This window comes from Chiloscyllium plagiosum, chromosome 3 (genome assembly GCF_004010195.1).
Source record: "Chiloscyllium plagiosum isolate BGI_BamShark_2017 chromosome 3, ASM401019v2, whole genome shotgun sequence".
Classification (NCBI taxonomy): Eukaryota; Metazoa; Chordata; class Chondrichthyes; order Orectolobiformes; family Hemiscylliidae; genus Chiloscyllium; species Chiloscyllium plagiosum.
In genome coordinates, this window is record NC_057712.1 from 27,319,847 (window position 1) to 27,331,851 (window position 12,005).

Consider the following 12,005-nt stretch of genomic DNA (forward strand, 5'->3'; position numbering starts at 1 on the left):
GGAACACTTCAATGTGGACTTCAACAGCTTCCTCATTTCCCCTTCCCCACCTCATCCTAGTTTCAAACTTCCAGCTCAGCACTATCCCGATCACTTGTCTGGACTTTCCCAACCTGCCAACTCCTTTTCCACCTATCCACTCCACCCTCTCCTCCCTGACCTATCATTTCCCCTTCCCCACCTCATCCTAGTTTCAAACTTCCAGCTCAGCACTATCCCGATCACTTGTCTGGACTTTCCCAACCTGCCAACTCCTTTTCCACCTATCCACTCCACCCTCTCCTCCCTGACCTATCACCTTCATCTCCTCCCCCAATCACCCATTGTACTCTATGCTACTCTCTCCCCACCCACACCCTCCCCTAGCTTATCTGTCCACGCTTCAGGCTCACTGCCTTTATTCCTGATGAAGGGCTTTTGCCCGAAACGTCGATTTCGCTGCTCGTTGGATGCTGCCTGAACTGCTGTGCTCTTCCAGCACCACTAATCCAGAAGCTAGTTTGACACTTCAGGGATAAGGTTTGGGAGGATCTATCAGGGAGGGAGTGAGCCCATTAAGAGGTAGCCCCTATGTTGTTGCTGCCGATGTCTTTGCTCCAACCCACCAACACCCCCATCCTGCAAAACTCAGGAATTCCTCTGTCAACTGTAACTGCCCCTGTGATCTTGCTGAATACAAGATACTAGCCTCTGATTGGTCAGCAGCTTCAAGGTCTTAATTGTAGGGGAATGCCCACCACTGGTGACCTCTTCATTGCCTGACTGACTTGTCGTGCTGCTGACCTCCCTGTAAACCAGCAAGTGAGACCCTCGAAACTTCAACAATGATCTACCCCATGGTTCACAACCTCTGGATATTCCAAAGCACTTTGTTATCAGAGAAGCACTTTTCATGTGTTATCACTGTTGTGATTTTACGAAACAAGGCAATAAATTGACACACTACAAGGACCCATACACAGTAATAAGATAAATAACCAACTAATCTATTTCTTAATGATGTTGGCTGAAGAATGCACATTAACAGAATCACTGGAAGGAATCTCTGCACTTCTTCAAAACATTGGCATAGGATTTTTAATGTCATCTGAAAGATCAGAGAGGGTCTAAGTCTGATATGCCACCTGAACATTAGTGCTTCTGTCAGTCTCTCATGGCTGCACTGAAATATCACCTTGAACCCATCATTTTCTAAATTAAAAGCATAATTGCTACCACTGCATTAAACCAATGATGCACACAGCATGCCAGGTACACAACTTTAGGGGAACATAAGGTCAATCAAATTGGTTTTATTCTTCTTTCTCAGACAGTTAAGTATTGATGCATCTTAATTTTAATAAAGTCACTAGAGATAAATTGATGAGCTCTGCCCCCAATATCTTGATAATTTCAGACAATAAGATATTCAAACAGTAGCTATTTTACCATGTCACCAATCTAAAGATAACCTTTAGCAATAGGGTATGTTAAATACAATTTATTGTGCATGCATGGTCTAAATACATGTGAATAACTTCAAAATGATGTGCATATTTTAAATTGTGAATGTGTGAAATCAGCTCATGGGTATACAATTGAACACAAAATATGTTCACTCTGTATTTGTACATTTTTTAAAATTAGTAACAAAAAAGCAAATCTTCCTTTTAAAGTCTTCCTTAAATTCATTGTATGCCTACCTTTGAAAAAGACTAAGTACAAAATTAATGAGTTAATCACCTCAATTTAGCAGTTATTTTTCTCCTGCGTTTTTGTGCTTCATTATAGTTAGGCTTACACTTAACAATCTTCAGCAAGCACAAGTTGATTTATGTCAATATGTTGTGAATACAATGAGTTAGACTGAAAATCCAGGAAGGTTTGGAATTGGCATCATTGCGTATGCAGGAATTTTGTGCATTCATTTGTTTGTATTGCAGAGAAATAAAATTAGCAAGATACAAAAGTTTGGTAAGTTGTGCAGTGGTAAACTTACAAGTTAGAACGGGGGGAATCCAATTTTGAAGGTACAAAATTTATGCTACCTTCGATAAACATTGTTTCTGTTTCTGACATTTGATTGAGCACATTACTGTTAATCAGCCTTTCAAACCAAAAGTAGTTATTTAACAGGATTTGTACTCTAAGTAGGAAGATCAAAGTTGATATGCAACCTTCATTACAGTGTTGCAGGGGTTCGGCTCTGTTCTAAGAGGATCTAATCCTACATGCACAATGCAATTTTTAAATTGAAACCTGTATGCAACATGCATTAACAATGAACCCATTGTCTTTCAATTTCTACATTCAAACTCAGAGGATTGGATCTTACCATATTTTGATAAAGTGTAATTTTCTTTGAATTTTGAGGAAAGTCTCTCTGTGTGAGGTCTTGAAAGTGTTCTCTTGATGTTGTTCCAAACTTGCCTCATACAACACCTCTCTTGTCTGATTCTCGCACTCTATCAAGGGAAAACATTTATCACTGCTGGGATAACCCAGAGTCCCTGGCATCAGCATCATCTTATAAGACTGTTGTCACAGCTGCCCTATGCTTTTTGACATTTGTTCCAGACATGGCCAGATAAGGGGAAGTTAGAACTCCATTTGTAGACAGGGATCTAGATGGGTTGATATGAACAGGAACATCCTCTTCCCACAAGATTGGCAGAGAAGACCATAATATCGTACCCTTCCAGCCTGGTCAAAAGTTGCCATTTGAGTCATAGCAGGAATGCCCAGCATTGTAGGATAAAAGTTCAATAACCTTCTCCTCTCTGCCAGGATGTGTACCGCCATCTTCTCTCTGCGCCCTCACACTCACTATCTCTACAATGCATGCCTCCCAACTTGGCTCATGCTCTACCACTCTCACTATTGCCAGCAGCATCTTGCCTCACTTGGTCTTACCCATTCAATACCCTCACGCCTTTAACTGAGGATAGTCTCTGCACTGCCAACTTATTCACTCAGTATTCCTCACCAACTTCCTACCTGCCCAAGCACTAACAGCTGTGCCACTCACTTTCATCTCACTCAATCCCTCCCTTTGTCTCATTCCAGGAGAAAAACAGTTTACAGTGGGATAGAGTGAGTCAAGATGAATAGTGGGGTGTTCAACATTTGGCCTCTTACACCCTACGAGGAGATGATTCTCGCCTTTACTGCCCTGAATGGCCATGCCCAAGCCCCTGGACTGGTGCTGGTATTGGAGGCTGCTGTTGATTTACTGATTAAATATTTGACATGACAGAGGGCTACTCCCCTTTGACTTTGAGACATGACCATTTGTATGAAGCACGTGCAGCACGTTTGTCACGTACGCTGCTGACAAAGGAGCAGCTCTCCGAAAGCTTGTGATTTCAAATAAGCCTGTTGGACTATAACCTGGCGTCGTGTGCCTTCTGACTTTGTCCACCCCAGTCCAACATTGGCATCTCCACATCATGGAGTGTATGCTGAGAGATGGATGAAGAGAGTCTGGAAAAGCAAGCAGAGAGCTGAGTTGCCAGGTACCTACTCTGACTTTCACATTGGGAATTCTTGGCAAGTGTTAGAATAGGTAAGTACTTATTAATGCAATGAAATTAAGTAATAATGAGGGTGATAATGAGTGATAGCCTCTGTTAATATGCTTCTCATCATTTTCTATCAAGAATCTCATCTTCACATCTGGAAATAAGTTAAAAAGTAGGAAAATGTGACTTACTGCTCTGGACATTGAGAAAGACTACTCTTTTTTTTCCTCTCATGATCCACTTAAGTTTCTAGCCATCGTTCATCTTATTCAGGGCCTGGCAAAATTCCAGCTATTGACCAATTGGATACCAGTGACCAACATTCCTTGTAAATAGTGCAGTAGCTGCTCCAATGTTCCATTATATTGTGTTCGCTGGTACTATGCTGATCACAGCATTGACTTCCTACTCCAGAAATCACTATTATGCTCAGAGTCTCGCACAGCCAGGAGGAAAATTAGAGACAATGCTGATAATGATGCTGACAGCCCATGAATAAGTATTTTAAAAGTTGTCCCATTGTGCCTCTCTATGAAAGAGCTATTTAATTAATCCCACTGCCCCACTGTTTCACCTTAGCTGAGCAAAATATTTCAATTATTCATAAAATTCCCTTCAGGACAAAGGTTTGTGAAAGCATAGCACTTATGCTGGATGTGGAGTCTTCCACATCTCTCCCCCAAAGTTTGTGTTGCAGAACTTCATGCATCTGCTGCTCACGAACACTTCCCTTCCTTTCCTGGATGCCACCACTATCATTGCACACATCCTCTCCTCCTGATTGTCAGGCAGCTTGAACAAGGTGTTACAAGGTGTTTAGAAATGTAGGAAAGGAAAACAAGGATGAGGAGTGCTGTTTTTGATTAAAGAAAGCATTGAGGTATTGGAGAAAGAGGATGGCTCAAGGGCAGAATCAATTTGATGAGAGCGAAGGAATAAGAAGGAGGTGAGTGGAGGTGATGGGCTGGTGGTATTAAAGTTAGACTGTTAATCCAGGGACCCAGATAATGTTCTGGGGATCTGGGTTGAAATCCCACTATGACAAATGGTAGAAGTTTAATTCAAAAATCCGGAATTTAGAATTTTTTTTAATAGATATTTTTATTGAAAATTTAACAGGTTTTTACAAACTTGCAAAGTAATATACATAAATACAAACATTAGTATACAATTAAATATTAAATAAATAATAACCAAAACCTAACAGACAAAAAGAAGAGTTAAAGAAAAAAAAGGAGAAAACAAAACTCAACTAACTACCAATCTAACCTATAACTAACCAGAACCGTATAATAAAATATCTTATATTACTCAAGAGAAAAAAAAAGATAACATAGTAATTAAATAATGAAGTACATGCTCAGAATGAATTAACATCAAGTCATAATAAAACCCAAATTCATGCGGGATTACTCCTCCCAAGGGCCCCCGGACCCCAGCCAGAACCGTTACCACAACTAGATGAAAGCCCTTGACAAAATGGCTGAAATATCTGTATCTATATAATTCAGGAAGGGCTGCCGTATTTACAGAATAATTCAGTTTTTTTGGTGCACCATATTTGGAAGGAAGTCAAGAAGAATACATTCCATGAACAACCTATACCAATTCAAAAGTCCTGGAGGGCCCTCAGCTACCCAGTTTACTAAGATATATTTCCTTGCACAAAAGGAGAGAATGGAAAATAATTTCGTCCCATGCACATCCAGGGAAGGCAAACTCGAAAAGCCCAGGAGAAAAGATACTGGATCTACTCTAATTTTGCTCCCGAGATTTCTGTCAAAGCATTTGTTATTCTGACACAGTATTTGCAGATTTTATGACATGTCCAGAAGCAGTGTGTGAGAGTGCCCACCTCTATTTTATATTTGGAACACATTGGAGATGCTCCTGCCCTAAATTTTGCCAATCGTTCTGGTGCTATATGAGTCCTATGGAATATCTATAATTGAATGGCTTGGGTTCTATTACAGATGGAGATTTTTCTGGCATTTTCCCAGATGTCATCCCACATTTCTGTGGATATTTACAACCCCAATTCCTGATCCCATGTTCTAAGCAATCATTCCATGTCTTCCGAAACTTCATTATGTAATAAATGATAGAGAGTGCTGACCGAGGGTAAACCCATTGGCCACAACGCTGTTCACTCCCTATCTGACTTATAAAGGCTATCTAATAACGTAGTCTTCTTCTGTATGTAATCTCGAATTTGGAAGTATCAAAAGAGGTCTCCATTAGGTAGTCCAAATTTCTGATGCAGCTGTTCAAAAGACAACATGACCCCCTCATCAAACAGATCCCCTAAACAGGAGATACCCCTTGACCTCCAGGATTTAAATGTGGCGTCTGTGAGCCCCGGTTGAAAACCCCATGCTCCCACTATAGGAGTATAAGGGGAGGTTTTATGTGAATTACCCTCGTTTTGTGGCATTATCTTCCATTGTGTTTAATACTATAGGGTTCTTACAATGGTCCATAATGACTTCCATCTTATCTAAAAATAAGAGGTTAATAAGAGGACACTTTGCTTGAGAAGCCTCGATGTCCAGCCAGATTGATTGCGGGTCAGACGAGACCCAATCGGCTATGTAGCTTAATAGAGAACTCAGGTGATACTTCCTAAAGTCTGGAAAATCCAGTCCTCCCCTTGCTTGTGGAAGCTGTAGCTTCTTTAACTTAATGAGGGGCCGTCTATGATTCCAGATGAAAGAACCAAGCCAGCCATATAATTTGCGCAATGCCGGCCTCGGCAGTATTACTGGGAGCATTCTCATAGGGTATATGAGACGGGGCAAGACATTCATTTTAATTAGAGCTATTCTAGCCAAGAAATTTGAAGATCCCCCCAACGTTGAGGGTCCTGCCTTTTCCTTTCCAGTAGATGCACAAAATTGACCTTGTACAGCTGACCAAATTGGGGTGATAAAAATACCTAAATATAAAAAACCTTCCAGAGACCACAGAAAAGGAAAATGAGATCCGTCCAATAAGTGGGACATACTAACAAGACCACCCATCGGCATGGCCTCCGATTTGAGAAATTAAGTTTGTAACCTGAGAATGCACTAAATAAATTAATAACTTGGATCAGGTGGGGTACGGACATCAAAGGATTACTAAGAAAAAGGAGAACATCATCTGCATACATGTTAATTTTATGTTTACCCGTGTCAACCCTCAGGGCCGTTATATTAGAATCAGCCTGTGTAGCTTCCGCTAGTGGCTCAATTATTAGCGTGAATAGTAACGGTGAGAGAGGACATCCCTGATGGCAGCCCCTACCCACACTGAAGCTATCCGAGCCGAAACCATTAGTGATCATGGCTGCTTTGGGGTCATTATACAATGTTGAGACCCATTTAGCAAAAACCTTTCCAGTGTATAGAACAGGTATGACCATTCAACCCTGTCAAATGCCTTTTCTGCGTCCAACGAGACTACTATTCCCGGTATTCTTTCCTGATGACAGACTTGAATCACATTCAAAAACCTTCTAATATTATTAGATGATCTACAGCCCTTGATAAACCCCGTCTGGTCCTCTTTTATGATATATGGCAATACCCTCTCCAGCCTCAATGCTAATGTTTTAGAAAGAATTTTAAAATCTACATTTAGCAAAGATATTGGTCTGTATGATGCGCAATCTTCTGGATCCTTTCCTTTTTTGAGAATGAGAGAAATATTTGCTTCTCTCAACGAAGGCGGGAGGCAGCCCTGACTACATGAGTAGTTGTACATGTCCATAAGTGGACTAGCTAGTACTCCTGTAAACTCTTTGTAAAATTCACCATCTGGACCCGGTGCTTTGCCACTCTGAAGCTGCCAGATTGCATCAAGTACTTCCTGGGTTGTTAGGGGAGCATTCAGGATCGACACCTATTCTGGGGTTAAGTCTGGAAAGGCCAGGCTTTTAAAAAAGGAGTCCATCTTCTTAGCTCTATCTTCACAATCCTGCGATTTATACAAATCAAAGTAAAACTTTCTGAAGACTGTGTTGATCCTTTTATGATTGTGAGTCAAAGTACCAGCACTTTCCCTGATGGACGTGATAGCTTGAGGGGCCTTTTTTTTCCTTGCGAGAAACGCTAGGTATCTACCAGGCATATCGCCATATTCATATAATCTTTGCTTTGCCAATTATATTTCCCTCTTTGCCGTTTAGGTAAGCGCAGTATTCAGGGCTTTCCTAAGGGCTATAATCCTTTGTAATTTAGCAACAGAGGGCCTATCAACGTATGCTGTCTCAGCTGCCTTCAAGCGAGACTCGAGTAGACACTGTTGTTCTCCCTTTTGTTTTTTCTGGGTCGCTGAGTATGAAATGATCAGATCCAGTGTATAAGCCTTAATGGTCTCCCACATCACCGATGGGTTACTAGCCGTACCTGAATTAATTTCCAAAAAGGTTTTGAATTCTTGAGATAAATATTTTACGAATTTATTATCCTTCATTTCGAAAGAATCCATACGCCAATGTCGGGGGGCTGTCTCATTGTTCCTAGTCTTGATTTCCATATACACTGCATGGTGATCAAAAATTATTATATTACCTATTTTGCAGGATAATATGGAATTCAAAAAGGTCAAGGGGGCAAAAAACATATCAATTCTAGTGTGACACTTAATTGGATTAGAATAAAAAGAGAAATCTCTGCCTTGCGGGTGGAGGCACCTCCACACATCTACCAATCCTAGCTTTTTATTCAAATCCGCCAATTGCCTGGATCTGGGGGATATACCTGCAGTACTCTTGGGTATCCTGTCTATCTCCGGGTCCAGAATGCAATTAAAATCTCCTCCTATAATTGTATAACGAGCCTCGAAAGCCATCAGTTTGGAGAATGCTTTCATTATAAATTTGAAAAGATGTGCCGGGGGACAATAAAGATTCAAAATCCCATATTCCTCTCCATTTATAAGGGCTTTAATCAGTATGTACCATGCAGATTCATCTCTTATCTGACTTAAGATTTTGAAAGAGAGATTCTTCCGAATGAGAATGACTACTCCCTACTTTTAGAACTGAAAGATGAAAAGAAGGCCTGATCAAATCCATCCTGTTGTAATTTCAAGTGCTCTTTATCCAGTAAATGTGTCTCCTGTAAGAGAGCTATATCAACCTTTTCTTTTTTGAGGTTTGATAGTATTTTCTTCCTTTTGACTGGCGAATTACTCCCCTTGACATTACAGGTGCACCATTTAATCGAATGACTAACCATAATAATCCAGGCAAGTCCAAGACCCCCCTGGGAGGAAGAACCCCATACAAAGCACCCCGAGCATAGACCACAGAAAATTCACAAAAATAGAGATTCTTTAATACACTCACACCAATATAGTAAAAAACTATTTCTAAATTAAAAAAATATAAAACATATTTAAAAGGAGATTTTCCCCCTTGCTTCCTGGGGGAATCACTTCCTATCTGAAACCCATCATATCCTCTCCCAACCAGTGCCCCACCCTCGACCCAGGCACCCCATAATAAAATAGAAAAATTCAAATTTACTATAAAGCTAAAGTTAACGGTGAATACCCTACCCCCCCCCCACCCATACTAACACCTAGATACATTTAGTAATGATAATACCACATATAAACATATAAAACTATAAAGTTACAGTCTCAGCAGGTAATAACTAAGTATAATAACACAAAAAAAGGGGAAAACCCCGCTCTAAAAGAAAGAAATGAGGTAGGACAAAGCAAACGCACCCCCTCACCTGAATCAACTAAACCGCCCGGCCTATTAAAAAAAAGGAAATTGCATAGTGGAGAACAAATAAGCCCCCCTCCCTAGTCTCCGGAGATGATATTAAACAATGAAGGAAATAAAGGAAAAAAAGAAGGGTAAACCGTGGGGGTAGGGGTGGGGGGTTGCAGAACAGCATCATTAACCACACAGATTCATTCTTACAATCTATTTAAGACAGTCCAAAAATTCCTTGGCTTTCTCTGGCGATCCGAAGTTATAGACGGATCCTTCGTGGTTAAAACGCAGCGTTGCTGGGTAGCGCAAGGAGTGCTGGATGTTTAAGTCCCTTAGACGCTTCTTCGTTTCATCAAACGCCCTCCTCTTGCGGACTCTTTGGGAAAAATCCTGAAACAACATAATCCTAGATCCCTCGTATGTCATAGCCTGGGGATCTTTCCCGAGAGTTCTGGAGGCTTCCAGGGGCATTTGCTTCTCTTTGTAACACTGAAGCCGGAACAGGACCGGCGGAGAGCTGGATCGACCCAGGCCTGCGTATTGCAATGCAGTGGGCCCATTCTACTCGCACCTGGCCTGATCCAGCTTCTAGCTTCAACATCTGAGGGAGCCACTGCTCCAAAAACACTGCAAGCTAGCCTTGCTCTTCCAGTTCGGGAAGACCCAGCAAACGAATATTTTTTCGACAACCCCAATTCTCGAGGTCGTCGATGTGATCTTCTAAGGCCCAGACTCGTTGTTCGAGAGTCTGGACACGACCCACGGCCAATTCTACAGCAGCCTCAGAGGTCCCGGCCTTTAGCTCCGCTCCTCCAGCGCGATGTTCGATTTTTTTCAATATCTCGGTCATGTTTTTGCTACTCAACCGAGAGTGACTCTCACCTGCTTCCAGAGTCATCTATGAAGAGATCGATCTTCTCCTCCAGCTTGGTAATTACAGCAACAAGGCTCACCACCATAGGTAAGTCCCCCGGGGCGGCTGTGGATGTGCCTGCTGCGAGCTGCGGGCATTCTTTCCCTTAGTCATTTTAACAAAGCACCAAACTACTCAAGTTTGATGCAGAATGACTAACTGTATCAAATAAAAGTTATTTTGAATGGTTTGGCAGGTGTGGTGGAGGTGGGCAGCCCACTTTGCCAGAGTCTTGGGCAGAGCACTACAGACTCAGACTTGCTGCGTCACCACTATCTTGGATCTCCCCTGGAATTTAGAATTTAATGATGACCATGAAACCACTGTCAATTGTCAGGAAAAATATCATTTAGTTAGCTAATATCTCTAATGGAAGGAAACTGCCATTCTTACCTGGCTTAACCTACATGTGACTCCAGACCCACTGCAATGTGGTTGACTTCTAAATGCCTTCTGGACAATTAGGGATGGATAATAAATGCTGGCCTGGCCAGGGATATCTACATAGCATGAGTGAAAAAGATGTTCATTGTTCGATGTAATATATACACCACCAGATATTATTGAAACAAAGCCGCAAGGAAATATCAGATAAATGTTAACATTATGGAGTGGTTATAATGGGAGAGGGGAGGTGGGAAGTCGTCATCATAAAGAATGAACACAAACAAGATTTTTCTTTTTTTGTTTATAGTGAGCCTTCTGTTAAAAGTGTTATGGAAGTATACTGAAGTGTTATTATGTGGAAGAAGTCCATTCTGCCCATTGTGCATGCACCAGCTAAGCATTTTAACTTGCTGTCAATCTCCTCCCTTTTTCCTATAATCATGCACATTATTTCTATTTAAATAACCATCCAATGCTCTCTTGAATGCTTCAGTTCAGCCATGCCTCCATCGCTTTTCCAGGTGGTGCAATCCATATCCAAACGATCCATCATATGAAAAAGTTTTCTCTCTTGCATTTGCTTCTTTTGCAAAACACTTTAAATTTGTGCTCCATGGTTCTCCATTTATGATCCATTTATGAGTCCAACAATTTTTCCTTATCCATCCTATCCAGACCACTCTTGACTTTGAAAATGTCTGTCAAATCTCCCCTTGTCATGGAGAGAAGAAGGCAAACAATCTCAACATTTCCAATCTTGCCTCGTATCTGAAATGTCTCATCCATGGAACTGTTCTAGTAATCTTCTCCTGCACTCTCTCCAGCGCATTCTCATCCTTCCTATAGTGTGGTATCCAAAACTGTACACAATACCTCAGATAAGGTCTAACCAGTGTCCTACATAAATTCATCATAATCTCCCTGTACTTGTACTCTCCATCCGTCCTGCTAACTTTAAATAACTTATGTGCATTCTTCACACTCTGTGAAATAATACCCTCATTTTACAATGACTCTTCCCGTTGTTTATACCAAAGTGCATCACCTCACACTTCTATATATGAAACTTCAGCTCCTCCAACAACATGTCAATGTCGTTTTGAGGTTGTACACTGTTTACAGAATTTACAATTCTCCTAACTTTCGTGTCATCTGCAAATTTTGAAATTCTACCCTGCATTATAATCTAGATTGCAATATATATATCCAGAAAAAAATAACAGTCCTGATAACGATTCCTGGGGAACTCCGTTATAAACTATTCCCCAGCCCAAAAAGTAACTATTAACCATTACTCTCATATCACTCGACCAATTTTATATCCATGTTGGTCCTGTTCCTTTTATTCCATGACCAATACTTTTCCTTACAAGTCTGTTTTGTGGCATTGTATCAAATGCCTTTTGGAACTCCATGTGCCCCACATCAACAGCCATTCCTTCATCAGCCCTCTTTCTCACCTCTTCAAAAATTTCCAGCAAGGCTATCAAGG

The 12,005-nt window shown here is 41.0% G+C and overlaps 1 protein-coding gene across 2 annotated transcripts in view; it reads left to right on the forward strand.

The window, feature by feature from the left end:
* The window catches only part of dlgap2a (discs, large (Drosophila) homolog-associated protein 2a), a 729,001-nt gene that overhangs the window by 182,349 nt on the left and 534,647 nt on the right, over positions 1 to 12,005 (forward strand). The window lies entirely within an intron of this gene.